Below are 21174 nucleotides of genomic sequence, written 5' to 3' on the forward strand. Positions count from 1 at the left end.
CGAGAGGGTGCAAAGGAAAGAGGTTTAGTAAGAGATACATCATTTGGTGAGTTAATCGCAAATTACGAATAAAAATGCATTTTGTAAACATAATTCACATAATTCAATCCAAAGATTGATGAATATTTTATTTATTTATTTTTTGTGCGATTAAAATGTATAGAAAAGACCTTAGAGAAACACACGTTGATTAGCTCGATTTTAGTATAATATGTATTAGCTTTTAAGAAAAGGAAGGCGTGTATGAGCTCTTAGCAAACAAGAAACTATATGACATCAGGTAATAGTGCGGTGAGGTTGACTAAAAGGTAGAGGCGGGAGACGGGGCGGAGATCCTGGATGATGTTTACAACGTGAACGATTACGAATGAGTCCTGGACGCAGGGACATAATATATCGAAAGGTTTGGAATTCCAGTTCATCATCCAATGAAGGTATTAAGGGAAGATGTGGGGGATATCGGAGAACCGTTCTCACGCCGCTTTTCTACCCCCCTCCTCCCCGCCCTTTCTTTTTCCCCTCTCATTCCTACTGGGCTAGATAAGACGAGCTGCAGTTACCGATCTGAAATGTACACATCGCGACTCAAGAAGGCACCCCACCCTCGTAGACAAAAGAGATATCCTGAAAAGAAGTAAACAGTCCGACAAAGATAACGTAGCTATTCGTGTCAGGGTGGGGTAACATTCATGACCCGATCCGATAAGTTCGTTAAGCAAACGATTGAATGTCTAATTTTTTAAAAATAAACCAAATAAAAATGAAATAATAAAAAATAAAACAGAGAAGATGTTTTTTAGACATTGCCTGTTAGTATCATGCGTATATGTACGAAATATCTTGAATTAACGGAGAAAATGTTCGAAATCCAATGCCCCGACTTTATCAGGAAAAAATGGTTGAAAAAGATTTTTAAAAAATCCTTTATTCCTCGACAATTGCAACATATTGTTATGAAACGTGACAGTAAATCAATTCTTTTAATAATAATTAAATCACATGAGGATTCGTTTACCGGTTGATCCCCCTCCATCACAAACAAAATGCGATTCTTAGAACCGTTATTAACATTCACAATCCATTTTATAATCAAAGCAAATTTCGTACAAATAAACTTCTGCCCATGTTTCACTTGTTCAAAGTTGCAACTATGAATGTCAAGCAATCTTTGGGTAGTTCTGCAGTTATCGACCCGGATTTTCATAAATGTTTGATCGGGCTTGCCCTGCATCTGACGTAATCCGCCTGATTAGACCGGGCGCTAATTAAATCGATCAGCAAAGTCGATAACAAATGCGATTATCCAATAAAAATCCAAGTAGACGACTTTAATAAATTGGAAGAAAAAAATTAGTTTTAATCACAAATTTAATCAGTATAAAATAATTAGAAGACAAAAACATGAATTTATCGACTTTAGATAAAATGTTACATAAAATGGACATCTTCAACATTATTAAAATAATTTGTGGTCACACGACATCATAACCAAAAAAAATCTGCATAGAGAATGTGATATATTACCGACTGGAGAAAGTTTTACATTTGCCAGAATTATTTCTTTAGGAATCCCCAGGGCACACGTGTGAGAAATTAACGAGTCTCTGTTTAACAACAGAAAACATAACGTTGAAAGGCTCCTCGAACTGCTCTGGGTGTTCGGAGGAAATAACCCAACTGAAAAGGAAAGTTTCTTGGTTACCAAACTATAACGCGGAAACCCTCCTTCCTAAATAAAGAAGTATATTCTGCCGCCAGGGATCATAGTCATATCCGACTGTTGCAAAGCCTACAACAAAGTTAGAGGTGAATAGTTACATAACTGTGAACGACATCCTGAATTTTGTAGACCTTACTACAAAAGCTCCAGCGAAAATATTCCAAAATCTCTCCTACAAAAAATGACATGAAAAAACATTTTTACAAAAGAAAAATCCCATCAACAAAACATGTTACAACTTTTATTGAATAAAAAGCAAACAAAAACATCCAAAACTCCAAAAACTTTCTTACATAAATAATAAAAACATGTAATTAGTATCCGAAAAATACTTTTATTTTGTTAGTGTTTTTCAAGCCATGGCTAACAAGCAAATAAGTCAACAACTTATGACGTGCGGAAAAAAAGTGTTGGGATTTCCAGACTCAGATCTCCGCTTATCCATCCCATCTTGGTGTGCTGATGAAACAGATAATTTACAGCTAATCCCCACCTCAATCACTCACCTGGATTGCACAAGAAAATGGTTGATGCATTTCTTGCATACAACTCCACATTATTCCAATCAAAAATTTATAACCATGTGTATATAGCCGTCGAACAAGTACGTGGCAAACTACTGGAAAAAAATCATCCAAGCTCTCCAAACAGACACACTTGATAAAAAATTCAACCTAGATCCCATGGACCACCGTACTCGTAAATTAACAAAAGTACTACAACAATACTACCTAGAACTTGGCCCACCAGTTCTCATGATAAGACAAAAAATCGTTGGAGATAACTTACACGCTTCCACCGAAATAGCTACATAAAGCACATGACTGCATGGACCACTGTGATATCAGTCGCATGCAACAGCATTTGTCAAGCTATTATTGAGAGCTTAAGAACAAAACCATAAAGACACATGTAAATTCATACATGACATGCGCAAAGAGAAAGGGCAATTATGGCAAGCGCAAAAATTGTCAAAATCGTCACTACACACGAGGTGAGATGCCGCTCGACATCGTGTACCTTGACTTTGTTACAATGTCAATATCGAAGGGAAAGCTGTATATTTTAACTATCATAGAAAGACATCTCTCGGCGACACTGTGCGTAAGAGAATCGCGCCATGGACGCAGTCCAGAAATCTATAGCTTCTTTTTGCAGCAGAGTGAAATAGCGCACATAGTATCTTCAGATCGCGGCACTTATTTCACTGGCGAGGTGTACAGAAAATTCTGTGAAATGACTTCGATTAAACGGGAACTTTATTGCCCTTGAAGGACAACACCATACGTTAAAAAGTGCCTTGTATATTATTTACGAGTACAACATGACATTCTAAAGTCGATAATTTCATCGATAAATGTGACGGCTAACAGTACGATAAGATGATCTCCGCATTACATCATCACTGGACGACATCCGAGCATAGGTTTGCCAGAATATATAAAGCTGACAAAACACTAAAAAATAAAAATGAAATCAAAGTAAAGGACCAGGCATTGTTGCCCTCAATCAAGTATTGCCCACTCCTCTTACCTGCATTGGTGTGGTAATTTCGTGGTCTTCAAGAGCAATAATATGGTGGTCCAAGCAAGAAACGAAGATGGCAATATAGACTAGATTCATCATGCACACATACGTTGCCTCATGCCAAAAAAACCGAAACACATCGCAAATGACACATCAATTCCACCATAGTTGAAGTGTCCCATATTCCAACAAGTCTCCCATACAACGTTGTCTACACAAGTTGAAAAAGTGCTTCCAAGAAGATCTACGCGAGGACTGATTTCTTCACGTTTTAAGGATTTCATACTAAACTGTGACTCCATAGATGTTTAAAGCTACTCAAATGGGATCTGACGGATTCATGATAATTTCTAGTGATTCTAATTGTTGCCTATTCAATAACATATTCAATAACTCTTTCGTTGGGCGCCTCATATCAGAATATCAGAATATCAGAATATCAGAATATCCCGGCAACGTTACAAAACAAATTCAGTTTAAACACATTCCGCCTGTGTTCTTCCAATTCTTATTACCATACTCAAAATTACAACGCTACTTTATCTTTTTTCCGCTATTGAATTGTATCACTTCTATTAGCAATGACCCATTTTGTTTATAATGGACTATTATTTATTTACCTTTATATTTTTATCTGTGTATTTATCTAAAAGGTAACCCATATGAAAACAATCTTTCCAAACCTTTCTTGAATTAAAGAGGGCAATCATGCCACAAACATATCGAAACTCAACCGTTTAGTGATAATCCACGCGTCTAACCAATCGACCAGTGAGTCGTAAGCTAATCTTCAGTCCTTACATAAACACCGTCAACTTCAGGAGAATACTCACGTTATTTGCAGAAATACCTTTGCATTTCGCTAATAGCAATTGCCCATTTCGCTTACTAAAGTCCTCAATCCAAGCAAGAGTGAAGGATAACTGACTGTCATGGTTTGTGTAATCTAAAGTGTTATATTTGAGTGTGGAACCAATATTAATATCTCACGTTCAATAAATAAAGTTAAATACGTTTGTATCTTTGTATTTGTATGCATACGATTTACTCTTAAACTAATTAACCGATAATAATAATTTTTAGAACACAGCTGCTTGGCGTAATTGTCGTAATGTTGGCTATATTTAATTGACTTTACTTTAATGCAAAGGGTATCGAAAGCATTCGTGAAAATTCAGATAACTGCTATGTTTTTTTGAATTTTTAATAATAGATATGACATCATTTAAAAATTTTTTTTTTTACATTTTCACCCCCAACAAGGCACATTGGCACTGTGGTGTAGGGGGCTACTATCAAGGGCAACAACTACTGGGGAACTATATAGGGATTTGGACAGCAAGATGTCGGTTCACGTTGCACTTGAACTTCTGCATGTCAGTACAGTTAGGGAAGCAGGAACCTGGAATGGAATTCCAGAGTCTAGCGGTCCTGGGGAAGAAACTACTGGAGTAGAAAGATCTTTTACATCTAGGGATCTCTACTGTGTGGGGGTGGGACTTAGCTGCCTGTCGGGTTTGTTAAGGGTGTCTACGTCGTGGGGGCACAAGTGTCTGCAGTTCGTCAGAGCATTTACCATTAAAATACTTGTAGAACAAACAGAGGGATGCAACGTTTCGTCGATGGGACAGAGGCTGAAGCTTAGATGTCAGTTCAGGGCCTATCAGATTGGCGACTCTTTTTTGAACCTTGTTTAGGAGCGAGAGACTAGTAGTAGACGCACCAGCCCAGATGTGACAACAATACTCCATACATAGGCGAATGGTGGCCTTATAGAGATACAGGATACTTTCAGGTGTCAGTAGTTTTCTAACACGGTAGAGAGAGCCTACCTTTTTCGCAGCAGCCCTGGCAATGTTTTCAATATAATTGTTCCAGCTCATGTTTCCTGTGAACGTTAGGCCAAGCAGTTTGATAGATGTACTCTCAGACAGGGAGTCACTGGCCATTGTTATTGGTGGCAGAGAAGGTTTCTTGTAATTATTGAAGGAAACCAGTTTAGTCTTGGCAGCATTGAATGTGACCATCCATTTATGTCCCCATTCCACTACAGATTGGAGGTCATCCACTAGTGTTTTTGCCATTTCTTTAGATATGTGTTCATTTGTTTTCCTGTCATGCCTGTTAAAGAGTGTAGTGTAATCAGCATATATACCCATCTCAGAGGCAGTTTTGTCAGGGAGGTCATTAATAAATATCAGGAACAATAGAGGTCCAAGAATAGACCCCTGAGGCACTCCCGCATTTATATCACACTGTTTAGATGTTCGACCGTCGAGGAAAACCTGGATTTTTCTCTTATCTAAGAAGGATTTAATTATGTAAAGTATTCTACCAGTGATACCGTATGATTTAATTTTCCTGAGGAGACCCTTGTGCCATACCCTGTCAAAAGCCTTAGATATATCTAGAGCTACCGCTCTGCCCTCCCCGCTTTGTCCAGTGAATGGTATATACGTTCAGAGATTTCAGTGAGGATGTCAGCTGTGGAACGGGCTTGTCTAAATCGATATTGTTGGTCGGTAAGAAGTTTAGCATCTGTAAGGTGCCGGACTAGAGCATGGTTAATTATGGTCTCAAATATTTTGGCGAAAAGTGGGATGAGGCTAATGGGGCGATAATTTGATGGGTCAGTTCTTTCGTCAGAATTCTTGAATATTGGTACCACAGAAGCAGTTTTCCAACAGCCCGGAAAGCATGATTCATTAAGGCATTTGTTGTAGAGTTTGGAGAGAACTGGAGCTACTTCGGTTGAGCACTTTTTTAATAGCACTGCTGGGATGAGATCAGGTCCACATGCTTTTGAAGTGTCAAGATTTTTTATGATAGCATGTACCTGAACAGGGGTGATTTTTAGATCGTCTAGCGTGGCGTCTGTCCGTAAAGGAAAGTCAGGCAGGGGGTGGTTGGAAGGGTCCAGTGTGGAGTTCGAGGCAAACCGGCTGGCAAGCATATTAGCCTTGTCGGTTGCTGAGCAAACAACCTCGTGATTATTGATTAGTGGGGAATTGTTGATTGCCGATTATTTACTACACTGTTGTAGATTTTCCAGAAGTCACGATTTCCTAATTTTTGTGCTTCAATGCGTTTTTTAGTGGTTTCAGTAAATTCTCTCTTGGCCGTCGCTATTTCTTTCTTAACGTTACTTCTAGCTTATATATACTTCTGTTTGTTTGAACTGGACTTATGTCGGTTAAATCTGCGGTATGCATGCTGCCTTTGAGCAATGGCAGTTGCGCAAGTCGAAGTAAACCATTAGAGAGAGTCGGGCTTGCTATAAAATTTCCGCATGGGAACATGCGCTTCCATTGCTGTTTTGAACCATTCAGTGGTCTCATTTGCGCACTGTTCAGCAGGAAGAGAAAAAATATTTCCCTATGGGGCATCTCTGATAAGATCTCTGGTGGCTTCCCAGTCAGCCTTTTTATAATATCTCGTTGTTTTGAGCACTGGCTCTTCAGTTTTGGGTCTAGAATGTGGGGCGATTTCTACCATTATCACTGCATGGTCAGCGTTCCCGAGTGGGCTGTCAGCATTTGTTATACAATCCTCGGGAACTGTAGTCAGAAACAGATCTAGAAGTGATGCTTGTTGTTCTTACTGGTCAGGGAAACGGATTGGAAACGTAACCATTTGTGATAGGGGGTGAGATATAACAAAACTAGGTGTTGTGCTGCCCGCTGCATCTGTGTGAGTAGATAATCCAAGTCAGTTTTTGTGGTGAACATTAAAGTCACCAAATTTAATGAAATGTTGTTTTTTCATTGAATATTTTAGGGTTAGAGTTTTAATGGATAGAAAATGGGTCATTTTGAAAATTCAAACATTTCAGATTAAGATCAAATTTCATCCATAATCAATTAAGATTACGTGAATTTCAATTTCTTCTTCAGACCCCTTAAGCTTAAGCTTAAGCCTAAAATATGATGTATTTTCCAGGATCAAAGTAGTACAATAACTTTTGATCTAAAGTAGAATACGGATTCCAGACAGAAGATTTAGTATCTTAATATCTTGATTTTAAATTCCTTTTTAAAAAGGCATAAACGTGGTGAAAATTGTTCTGTTCAGAAATTAATTTCACATATTCTGAGATGCATATTCTTCTAGTATATATATATATCTCTATAAGTAAAAGAGAACGTGTCTGTGTGTCTGTCTGTGTGTCCGTGTGCCTATCTGTGTGTCTGTCTGTGTGTGTACATTTCCCTACGCAATAACTCTGTCAATTTTAAGTCTACAAACGCTAAATTTGATATACAGGGTACTGAGATTTGGAAAAATCTAAGTAATTCGTTTTCGGCCAAAAATCTTGCTGTTAAGGAGTCAAAGTTCAACGATTTTACCTTTGAGAACTCTACCAAACTCCTCCACCAATTTTGGGTCTAAGCACTTGAAATTTTAGATATAGGTTCTTTGGACATCGATCTAACTTAATAACTTGATTTGAGCCCAAAACAGTAAATGTTAAGGAGAAATAATAGGGGTCAAATTTAAGAAAAAATTGACCTCTACGGTTTCTACCAAATTACTCAGACAATTTCTGGTCTAAACAGCTGAAATTTTACATAAAGGGTATTCAGAGATAGGGCAAGCTTTTTTTTTATCGGTTTGGGTCGAAAATTTTTAGTTACCAATATATAAATGTATGTATGTATGTTTGCATGTCTTCCTAAAACTTTTGACAGAGGCGACGGATTTTACCAAGATCAGTATCGTTGTGAAGTCGACCTTTCAGACGACAAATATCGAAAAATTGGTTAAAAACATTAATATCTTCACATTAAACTGGGCACTTTTCTACAGTGGGGGATGGGATCGGTTTTTTCGCCGATATTTTTAAATGTCATCCTCTACTTTCGATTGTCTAGCCTTAAAACATAAGTCACTTCCGGTGGTCGTAACGGCAAAGACGTCAGGTTTTTTCCCCGTTCTTTTCCTCATTCGCGATGGAGGTTCGAGCCTGCCTCCTACTACCACTTTTTTTTCTTTTGCTCAACGTACACATCCAAACACCCGGGCAACGTACGGCTGAAATGCTAGTATATATATATATATATATATATATATATATATATATATATATATATATATATATATATATTATTTCCATATATATATATATTTTCCCCATATATATATATATATATATATATATATATATATATATATATTTCCAAATATATATATATATATATATATATATATATATATATATATATATATATATATATATATTATTTCCATATATATTATTCACATACACACATATATATATTATTTCAATATATATATATATATATATATATATATATATATATATATATATATATAAGAGAAAGAAAATTAAAACAGTAAGTTGAACTTTACAATCAAAATTTATTGTTCGACTGAATACTCCAAAAAACAATTTGCAAAGTCTTTATTCCGCGGAGTTTCAAAGAATGCTATTCTTATTATTCTTCTCATCAGAGAACCTAAAGAAATCAGCAAATTATATTTGTAGCAATGCTAGAATTTACTAGTTAAGGCATTAAGTGAAACCGCAATTTATTGTAGTTATAAATTGCCAAATAAAAAAATGAAAAATATTGGATATGTAAAAAAACTAATATAAAAACAAAAAACTAACATATATATATATATATATATTATTTCCATATTTAGCCCTTATCCTCTAGTGGTCTCTGGGCCTTGATAAGTTGTTATGCCTATGTAAAAACAATATATATATAATTTCCATATATATATATATATATATATATATATATATATATATATACATAATTTTCATATATATATATATATTATTTCCAGATATATATATATATACTAGCAAAGATACCCATGCTTCGCACGGAGCTTTGTTGCGCACTCAGGTATCAAAATCTGTGGGCACCTTTCCAGTAAGTTGATGTTGTAAGAGCAACGATTGCATAAGGTGATTAACATTTTAACTACCTCTTGTAGTGACTGAAATTCAATCAGGAACTTCACAAAACATTTTCATCAAAAAGGAAGGTTACTTGATGTTACATAGTAAATTTTTCATTGAAGTCATTTTCAACTCTTGCTTAAATTTTATCTTGCACATTCAATACTAAAAACTTACCACAATCAGATCATGTCAGTTTTTCCTCATATCCATTTCTCGAACTTTTCACTGAAGAGCCTCAGGGTAAACTACATTTCTGCTGCTTTGATTTGGAGCCAGAATGTAGAGTTTTTCTGAACTTCCTGTCCGGCTGATGGAGACGTAGAACATACCGTGACTGAAGCAGTCTGATGTCAAGTCTACGCCAATGGTGTTAAATGTCTGACCTTGACTTTTGTTTATGCTCATTGCAAAACACACCTTCACAGGAAATTGGAGTCTCCGGAATTTAAATGGAAGTTCTGAGTCCGATGGAACTAAGGGGATCCTTGGCAGTAGAACGGTTTCGCCTTTGTAGGGACCACAGGAAATGGTGGCCTCAAGTACATTGGTGTGCAATCTGGTGATAACACATCTGGTTCCGTTTGTTGTTTTTGGCGGTTCCAAGGATCGAAGAATCATGATTGGCGATCCAATTTTGAGATTTAAAATGTGTGGAGGCATTCCAGATATCTCCAAAGAGTTTAAAAACTCCACAGGGTAGTGAACAGTTTCATATTCATTAGTAGCCGAATCAACTGACTTGTATTGCTTTGTGTCTCCTGGAAATTCATCCATTATTGAATTGTTCAAATGATTCACATTGCTGTTTAATGGCGAAATAATAGCCCTCTCAGCAAGCCAATCCGGTGATTTTCCATTGTTTTGCAGGTCTGGGTACACTTTGTCTTTCAGTTGCTTCTGATTACCGACACATTTACCAAGCGCAGTTGGAATCTTAATTGTGTCAGGTGAAGAAGTGATAGGAAACTGACCATTACCGATTTGGAGAAGCAATTTTGAGAAGTCTGCTGCAGCTGTGTTATCAGAGATATAGGCTCTCATATTAGTAGTCAGTCTCTTCACTATAACGTGTCTCCAGAGATAGGATTGTTTCAAACTTGCATTGACAATGTTAGCCCTTGTGCCATTTTTAACCACTGGGAGGATTTGACGGAAATCACCGCAAAATAAGGTTGGAATGCCACCCATGGGATTCTTGTTTCCTGTGATGTCTTGCAGTGTTCGGTCAATTGCTTCATAAGCACTCTTGTGCGTCATTGGGGCTTCGTCTACAATGATTGCAGAGGTGTCTCTAATTACATTTGCCAAGGCTGAGTTACCAGTAATTTTGCAAACTGGCTGATCCATTTGATGAGTATCCAAGGGTACTTTAAAAGTGCTGTGAAGAGTGCGGCCACCTTGTAGTAGAGTAGCAGCAATGCCACTGAATGCTGTTGCAAGCACAATCTTTCTCATGGATCTAATCTTTTCAAGGATCAAATTGATTACAAAAGTCTTGCCCGTACCACCTGGAGCATCAAGAAACATCATGTTTTTGTTCATTTCACCTTGTGCTTCCAACATTGCCATGAATGAATTGTAAACTTCTCTTTGAGAATCGGTCAGTTTTTCTTGCATATTTTCTGCTTGTAGGGAAAGTTCTTCAAGATTATAAGTAACTTCACGTTGATACTCTCTCGCGAGTCTTTCATCTCTCCCTTGCGTTGGTGCAGGTAATCCATAGCTTGCCAATGGTTGACCGCACATAAGGAGAACTTTTTCTTCAATTAGACAAAGAGTTTTATTGTAGATGTCCTCATTAAAATCTGCTTCTGGATTGTTAACTTCTTGCCTGTATCTGTGAAGAATGTCTTCAGATATTACATCACGAAAAGCCATCCAGATCTAAAGAGGATTTCTTGGCTCACAGGCTGTTAAAATTATCACAAATAGGCTTCGCAAATTTGAAGGTGATTGAGTGGCACTTGCCTCTCCTACTGCTTGATGCAAGTGATGGTCATTTTCTAGAAGGCCTCGAGCAAGGCACGCTGCTCTGTATGTTTCAAACACCTGACCATTGTATGCTCGCAAATTTTGAAATGAAGTTGGACCAGCAACCTCATTGAGCAACAGGCGTAAGAAATAACACTCCCCTGCTTTTGGACTAATCGTGTAGATTTTCCCAATGCATGGTGCCTTCCATACATCATCATTTTCAGTACCTTCAACTTGTACCCCACGCATTCTTCTTATCCATTTCTTTGTCGATTTGTTCCAAGTGTAAAACTCAGGGACTTCTGCGTATTTGAGACCCCTTGCAAAGTCATCCTCATGGCAGAGTTGAAAAAATGCTGTCAAAGTTGTGGCAGGCGGTGGACCTTGGGCTCGTTCCAGAGCAGTATCAGCTGAGAACATGACACGCTGCCCATTTTCAAGATGAACAGAAAGTTGTACAATTGGGGGGAAATGTTCATAGATGGGATGTTCCAATATCCTCCAGGCCGCCTCTGAACTGCCGACATACCTTGCATTCTGGAACTGCTGGATCTCATCCACAATGTGACTTTGTACTTGGCCTTGTTGGTTAGCTGCTCCATCAGTTCTTTGTAGTTCAAACACTGCTTGATCACATCCTTTATTCACGTATTTGAGGACATATTTGATGCTTTGGATCGAGCTGAAAATTTCTACGTTAATGTGAGCGTTGAACTGCTGAAGGAGGACCTTGTTGTACGGAACAATCCACTGGTTTGTTATTTCTTGATTAACATACCGACCATTTCTCTTCATCCTTATTGTACCAGTCTGGCCTCCATCTTCTGGTTTTCTTCGCCTGTACTTGGGGTAAGAGTCTTGGCCTTGCTCGGTACACTGAAGAAATTCTTTTGGGTATTTTTTGGAACATTTGTTGTCAATCATACATGGACAATTTGGATTAAATGGTCCACAAGGTCCATGCACCATATGTGCCATCACTTTAGCATGAAGATCAGGATCTTCCTCTTTGTCAGGGATCTCTGAAGATATGCAGAGATCCATTTTTTCTGGTAGAAGTTTGTCCTCTGGGGCCTGCCAGGTGAGGATGTGTGCATGCGGCAGTCCTCTTTTTTGATATTCAATACTGTACAGGAAAGCCCTCAGCCTGCCAAATCCTCCCTTTTTAATAAATTCAAGTAACTTTTTTAGCTTCTGCCTGAAAACCCTGGCAACAATATCTGGACGATCCTGAGGGTCTTGCCCTTGAAGACAATTTTCTGTAATTTCTGTCCACTTTGGATTTGTTGTGAACGTGATGAAGAGGTCGGCTCGGCCCATTCGCCGAACATATGCCATGGCATCACTTTGACGCTCAAACATGTATCGAGGGCCTCCTGTATAAGTTGCCGGAAGTACAACTCGTTGACCAAACTGTTCTGGATTCCCATCCTCCCTAAGAATTGAATCTCTCAAGTTGCTATAATTGTCAGCTCTCAGGGTCTGTTGCTCACGCCTCAGGAACTGTAAACGTTCTGTTTCAATCTTGCAGTACATATCCACCAGCCATTGTTGAAATAGCCTTCGGTACCAGAGAAAATAGTTTCCAGGCCGAGTCATTAAATGGTACGAATAAAATTGCTGTTGGGTAACTTTTCGCCCATTGGATGCCTTCATGTAGATGTTGTAAGATGGAGAACCATAGGGGTACATTAACGGGCACATTAAAGTATCGTAGAGGGGATGTAGTTCGGAGATCCATTTTAATGTATCATTTCTAAAACGCAAGACAATATCCCGGTTAGCTGTTGGTTCATTCTCCATTAATATTCCAATCTCATACGTTGTTGTTGGAGCATTGAATCGCCGTGGATGCTCTTCTTGTGGCCTTCGGTCTTCCCTTATGACAACTTTATGTTCTACCAAGTGTTCTTCTTCAATCCTCTCCTTTGTTGTTTTCAGCTGACAAATAAAGCTGTTGTTCTCATGTAAAAATTCAGTCAGACTTTGGAGAATGTCTCTATTGAGTCTACTGTCACGTCCCCGATTATGTAGTTCCTCTTCCAGACTATCCAAGAAGTAGACTTGAATAAACTTTGCTGTTTCATCTTCAGGTGGTAAAAGACTCCCAATCTGGTGGCAAACCTGGCCTCGAATTCTAAAAGAAGGATTCCACCCATGTACTGCCGCAATTTTGTGACCAAATGATGTCATTGCAAAACAATTGTTATAACAGCGTAGATTTTGCAGAAAATCTTTAGAGATGGGACCATTGCCGGAGAGCAAATCTTGAAGCAACTGAGGCAGTGGTGGAAAGCTATCAAGCACAACTTTGCCAGAAGAACAACAACAACCAGGGGGTTCTCCTTTAAATGTTACAGCTGAGCAATGTTGACATACTTTGTCCATTTTTCCTATATCAGCTGTAGTGAGAGAGTCATTTTTGTTGTAGAGCAATCCTTTTCTATTGCAGTGTTCTATTTCATGGTGTCTCAAAGCAGTCATTCGTTGTCTAGCTGCCTCGTTTTCTGTCAATTGCTGGGGCAAAGTCATACTCTCTCTCCATGCAGCCTCTCGTTGTTGCCCTTGGTATAGGCGAAAGCTTCGTTGGGTTTCCGATTCATTCTGATGTCGTTGAGCCACTCTCAACTGACCTTGTGTACGTCTACTTACCTCATATAATTCATTCGATCGTAATATTGCTTCTCTTTCCAGTGCATATCTTTGCCTTTCTTGAATTTCATCTTGTGATGAATTTAACCGCCTTACAGCATGTCTAGTTCTGTCAGCTTCACGTTGGGTTTCTCTTTCCAAATCTGACAGTCTTGCTCTCCTTTCTCTTTGACGTATCCTGTTAAGTTCTAGACGTCTTTCTCTATCTGAATTGTTTTCATTGGAGCGAATTGCAGCAACTCTTAGTCTATTAGCTTCCAATCTTTCCATTCTTTCTTCCTCACTTTCGTTTCTACTTCGTTTGGGTGGCATAATTTCGGTTTTAAACGGAATTGTTTAACGATATTAATGATTGTAAATTAATTAAGCGTAAAGGAAATGTATACTAACTGAAATGGACGAACTATAAATAATATTTCTGAATAGTACAATTATAAACAATTATATTGTACCTATTTACTATGCCTCCCCACGGGACAGAGTTAGACACCAGGGTCGTTTTTTAACGTGGAGAAAAGGTACAAAAATAAAAATTGTCTCAGTCGTGAAGGATTTCTCCTCCACCGAAAGAGAACAAGAAAATGAAGTGCAGCATCTGAAGAACAGATACTACACTTTTATCTTGACCAAAAGGAATGAATAAAAGCGACCTACGTGTGACTCATTACTTCCGGGTGTAAACGTCACAATCTAAAAGTAATAATTAAAAAAAAAAAGTAAATGTAAAATAAATGTAATACCAACTTAGGTTAACTAAGTAAACAGTACAATTAAAACAGTTCTATTAAAACAAATAATTACTAAGATCTAGGTAATTGTTAGTCTCATTGTTATGGTTTTAAAGAAAAAAATGTGTAAAAAAAGTTCTGCTTTTGTGAGTACGTGTATTTCTTTTAAATTACATAACCTTTTTATTTTATTAATTATATCTCTTTTAAATTTATATATTTTGTTAGTAAACTGGAAGAAATTCAGTTGAATAAAACCTTGTTCGTGTTCTTTACGTTAAACTCATATTTTTATAAAAGGTTCATCCGGTTTAAAGAAAGCGCTAAGTTTAAATAAGACTGGAAATAACTAATTCAATATATAAATAGAAAAATGAAATAAATATAAGCTTTAAGTCTTAAGATAGTAATAATCAAAATGTAATAAATTATTTGTAGTTCAAATCTATGATAAGACAGGCTTTCGAAATAGGCTCGACCAGAAAGATTAAATTGGAACGAAATTATAATCTCCGTGCCATTTTCAAAACAACCCCACAAAAGTAACGATATCCTGCAGTTGGTTAAATGACAATGGTTGTAAGAAAAATGTAAAAGAAAATGCGCTTATCTGTTTATTTTGACCTGTTTTATTTAATTAAAAAAACATTGGCTATAACTGGAAGAGAGCGTTATGTTTTGGGGGTTGTTTAAAAAATAGAATGGAAATAAAGTTAGTTCCGTTTTAATTGTCTTTAATTGCGGCAAGCGCTAACAAAATCGAAAAATCACTGTTTACATTCGAAATGTTAACTTTTATAGGTTTACAGGTTTGCTGACAAGGCTGGGGGTGTTTAATACAATTCTTTTACTAAATTGATTTTTTTCATTTAAAAATAAAATTATTTCTTTTTTAATAAAGTTTTATTTTAAAATATTTGTTTTTGTTTATTTATATAAAATTACGATAGTTGAATTGTATTCTTTCAATTATATTGGCAAGTAAAATATAAAAGATTAAAACGGAACGAAATTGAAATTTCCATTACATTTTCAATACAATCCCAAAACATAAAGCTTTCCTCGCCAATGAATTGTTTTGATAATATACGTAAAGTGAAATAAATCGAATATAAAATTAAATGAAAATATATTAAATAATTAAATGTTAAATAGATTTTGTAAATAGTACAGTTGAAATGATTAGAATATTTTCAATATGTAATAAGGTCGAGGTAATTAGTTAAAGAGATTTAATATAATGTGATATGCAAATGAGCATAAGTCATTCGATATGGGGGTGGTTTGAAATTAGGCAAATATTCTTATGTCTCCTATAACAGAAACATCCTAAAATGGGTTCTAATGTTTCTCTACCAGGAGAGATCTACCCTCTTACCTCCTTTATATTTCGTTGATGATGGAGAGCTGTACACACAGACAGAAACACACGAACCCTATTACTTTATAAAAATATAGATATAAATGATTTCATATATATATATATATATATATATATATATATATATATATGATTTCCATGTGATTACCTTTTCTCTTAAGCGCTGCGTTACTTCTTTTCTAGTAAACTGTCACCGCCCGAAAAGAATCGACATGTAAATAATTCATTTTAATCGCGCGTTAAAAACTTTAAAATATCCGTCGACCTGTAAAGCAAGGCTGTGGGAAAACTAACGTCTCGGCAGGTCGAGGCACAACTGACAATTGACGGGCAGGGCCGGGACGAACATGAAGCAACTTTTATTCAGAAAGTATCAAGTGTCGAAATGTTATTCAGGGTAAGCCGATGTTGCTCGGAGTTTATCTGGACTTGATTTTTGCGCTCTTATAAATGATCTCTGTCACTTTTTTGTGTGTAAGCGCGTGCGTGTTCCTTCCTTATAGGTTACGAAACGGCTGAGCCTATCTTTTATAAATTTCACACAAAACTAATTAATATGTCTGACAGTGTTCTTAGATATGTTTTGTGCAGAAATTCGTCCGATATCGAAAATCGAAAACATCTGATATTAAAAATAACTTTTCTCTCTTAAAGATACAAAGGAATCATTTTTACATGGGAATATTTTACCTTAAACCAAGGGTGATAATAAAATTTCAGCAAATCATTTCTTCTTAAAAAAAAAAAAAGATTTATTATAATGTAGAGATATAGCTTAGTGGTAAAGCATTCGACTACGGATCGAATGATTCCCTGTTCAAGCCCGGGCGTAACTTACCATATAAGAATTGAATGGAATTAGTCCATCAGGCAAATTATTCCTTGTAATATATAATAACCAATAAAGGATTGATTCTATAATAATACATACGTAACCTGCATAAATTAAAATATCATGTTTAAGCGACCGGGCAACGCCGGGCTGCCAGTTAGTACATTATAAGTGTGCACATATGACCTTACCTTGTTGTCAGACACAATTGAGGAGACCAGCAAACCTGTCCATTTCACCGAATAAGTGGCCTTTACATACAGAATTTATAAGTTAGAAGAAGAAATTAAAGTGAAGAACATCAACAACATCTCCCAGGATTAAAATCAACTTAAGCATAAGCATTTTCTAAATATTCATTCACTTTGTTATTTTTCTGCCAATAAATTGCTTTGTGGATTTCTTTGCTTTTTATGACATCCGTGTTTCCGTCGGTAATCTAATATATAAAAGGCACTATGTCTGTCTGTCTGCCCGTCCGTATCCATATTTTCAAACTCTATATCTTCTGAAACTAAAAGTCGCAAAGCGGCACTTGAGGCCTCAAATAATTGAATTTTATATGAACCATTCTTTTATGGGTCGTCAGCCGGTTAAAATAGTTTTTAAGGAGTCAAAAAATAGTTTTTAAGGAGTCAAAAAATAGTTTTTAAGGAGTCAAAAAATAGTTTTTAAGGAGTCAAAAAAATAGTTTTTAAGGAGTCAAAAAATAGTTTTTAAGGAGTCAAAAAATAGTTTTTAAGGAGTCAAAAAAATAGTTTTTAAGGAGTCAAAAAATAGTTTTTAAGGAGTCAAAAAATAGTTTTTAAGGAGTCAAAAAATAGTTTTTAAGGAGTCAAAAAAATAGTTTTTAAGGAGTCAAAAAATAGTTTTTAAGGAGTCAAAAAATAGTTTTTAAGGAGTCAAAAAAATAGTTTTTAAGGAGTCAAAAAATAGTTTTTAAGGAGTCAAAAAATAGTTTTTAAGGAGTCAAAAAATAGTTTTTAAGGAGTCAAAAAAATAGTTTTTAAGGAGTCAAAAAATAGTTTTTAAGGAGTCAAAAAAATAGTTTTTAAGGAGTCAAAAAATAGTTTTTAAGGAGTCAAAAAATAGTTTTTAAGGAGTCAAAAAAATAGTTTTTAAGGAGTCAAAAAATAGTTTTTAAGGAGTCAAAAAATAGTTTTTAAGGAGTCAAAAAATAGTTTTTAAGGAGTCAAAAAAATAGTTTTTAAGGAGTCAAAAAATAGTTTTTAAGGAGTCAAAAAATAGTTTTTAAGGAGTCAAAAAAATAGTTTTTAAGGAGTCAAAAAATAGTTTTTAAGGAGTCAAAAAATAGTTTTTAAGGAGTCAAAAAAGGGTCAAAATTGAAAAAATAGTTATACATGTTGTACATTCATCTCAGTTATTTTTTTAATCAGTTCATATGCGTGTTACGTTTGTACAGTGGTAACGTCAACAGCTTTGAATACTACAGTTTTGCTTTCGGCTTTGATGCTAGCTGATGGCATCCAAATACTTTTTTTGCTTTTGAAATCACGATTTTATAATAATAAATACGAAATCAGGACAAATTAAAATATCATATTTAAGCGTATTTTACGCCCGAACAAATTCGCCCTCCTCCGCTAATATCATGAAGTAATAAGTTATGGCAATAACAAGCAGGAAAACTTGTCTAATCAAATGCGACTTTTGTTTTAAGCTTTAAACTACTTTCATTTACAAAATGTTTTGGAGTTTCGAACGGAACCTTTTATTTAATTCATAGAGGTAGCATGTTCTTGTTCCGTCAGCCATGACTGGATTGAGGTCATTGTCGTGGAGAAGAATTGGGCCTTTTCTGTTGACTAATGTTGGGTGTTATTGTCGAAGTTTCTGATGCATTTTATTCATTTATTGACAGTACTTCTCAGCCGTAATGGTTTCGCCTGCATTCAAAACAATGTAATGGATTGGACCAGCGACAGACCACAAAACAATGTAATGGATTGGACCAGCGACAAACCACACCTTCTTTTGGTGCAACTCTGCCTTCGGAAAGTATTGCGTCTAACCGGTGTCTAATCACTGAGCTGAGCATTGCCGGTTGTCGTAAAGAACCTACTTTTCATCACAAGTCATAATCCGGCCGAGCAACGGGTCGTTCTTGTTGCGTAAAAGAAGGGAAGATTACACTTAAAAACGGCGTTTCTTTTGGTTATCGTTCAATTCGTGAGGCACTCATTTATCAAATATTTTTACTTCTCAAATCTTTCTAAAATGGTTTGAAATCATCGCATTCAGAAGCAAGTTCTCGAACAGTTGTGCGTGGATTGGTTTCGACTAATGCTCTTAATTGATCGTTTTCAACATCAACATTATCGTTATCAACATCCGATGGCCGACCACTATGCTCATCTTCTTCAAGACTCTCGTTGCCGCTACGAAATTTCTTAAACCACCATTGTGCTATGCGTTCAGTATTGGTTCTTTAGTAAAAGGCTTTGTTGATATCGCAAGCTGTTTCAGCAGCTTTTCGGCCTAGCTTGAATTGAAATAAGAAAATTGTGCGAATTTGCTTTTTTTCTCAGCTTGTATTCAACGTTCTGAAAAGAAGACGTAATTGTTTTACAGCGATTGTAATTCAAACGATTAGATAGAGCGAAATACGCTTTTAAAATAATATATAAAATAAAGGTATTATAACGAAAACTTATTTCTTCTCAACCTAATATTACTATGACGAATCCTAGCGTGGATGAAACGCGGAATATTCTGTATATATATATATATATATATATATATATATAAACATTTTCAAACATTCATAAACTACATTTAACATCCCAATGAATGCACTGACGATGATACTTACGAGCTTTAAAATGCGGACCATTAAAAGGTATATATATTTGTATTAGAAATATTAAATATCCCCTCTTAACCTTACCTTTTCACCAAATTTTATTTTGTTTTATTTTTATTTTATCTTACTTTGTTTATCAACATCAAAAGAAGTAATTATTTTCCTTTAAATTTTAAATATTTTCCAGATACATCTGCCTTACTTTAAAAAATGCTAGTTTTTATTGTTCGTGTCTTAAAAAAAAACACCCAATATTTTTGCTGATGAGGAGACCTTGTTTCAAAAAACCAAATGATAAATTAATGTCCAAGACTTATTGTCTATCTCAATAAAAACCGAAACGATCGTACAATTTATTGATTTTGTTCGTTCTTCCTTATGAAGCCAATTTTTAATTTTTAATTTTAATAATAATTTATCAATCATCTTACTTAATATTAAAATAGCTCTAGGATATATATATATATGCCTATCGAGCTTATTATATTTTTACATTACAACGAGCACTGTTTTCTTTTCTTTTCTTTTAATTGTATTAATGAGTTTACTAATACATTAAAATATACTCTGCTCTTTAGACTGTTGTTCTAACCCCCTTAATATATATATATATATATATATGTGTGTGTGTGTGTGTGTGTGTGTGTGTGTGTGTGTGTGTGTGTGCGTACCTTTCCCTACAAAATTAATCTGTCAATTTTCAGCCTACAAACTCGAGACTGGACATCAGGGGTATTGAGATTTGGGAAAATCTTTTTAATCGGTTTTTGGCCAGAAATTTTTCTGTCAAGGGGTCAAAGTTCAACTCTTCCAAACTCCTCCGCCAATTTTGAGTCCAAACATTTGAAATTTTAGATGTAGGTTACTTGGATAAGGATTAAACTTTTTAATTTGATTTGAGCCCAAACCAAAACAAAACATCAAAATTGGTATTAAAGTTTTAAAAAAATTGTCCTCTGCGGTCTCTACCAAATTATTCAGCCAATTTCTGGTCTAAACCTTTGAAATTTTACATGAAGTGTATTCAGACATAAGGCAAACTTTTTAATCAGTTTTGGCAAAAATTTTGGCTGCCAAGAGGTCAAAGTTCAAAAGATTCGACCTTTGCGGTCTCTAGCAAACTATTAAACTAATTTTGGGTCTAAACATTTGAAATTTTACATGAAGGATATTCAGACATGCAGCACGCTTTTTAATCAGATTAGGAGCGAAAATTTGGCCGCCAAGAGGTCAAAGTTGAAAGAGTTGACCTTTGCAGAGTCTATCAAACTCCTCCGCCAATTTTGGGCCTAAACACTTGAAATTTTAGATGTAGGTTACCTGGATATCAGTCAAACATTTTAATATATATATATATATATATATATAGGCCCGAACAAATCCGGTCTGAACTGCTAGTATAATTAGATCAGATCAGCTTGTTTGCTTGCTTGCTTGGTCGTATAAACCGTCCATCCGGTTTCCGACTTTCGGTTTCAAAAAATTCGTCTGCTGCCTTGTTTTAAGTCCGATATTAATCGCCACTGCTGCTATTCAAAGCATACACAAGATCAGCAATATTTTTTGTTTTAACTTATTTTATTAGGGTGTTTTTTTTT

Source organism: Euprymna scolopes, chromosome 41 (genome assembly GCF_053919585.1).
Source record: "Euprymna scolopes isolate OS-2025 chromosome 41, ASM5391958v1, whole genome shotgun sequence".
Classification (NCBI taxonomy): Eukaryota; Metazoa; Mollusca; class Cephalopoda; order Sepiida; family Sepiolidae; genus Euprymna; species Euprymna scolopes.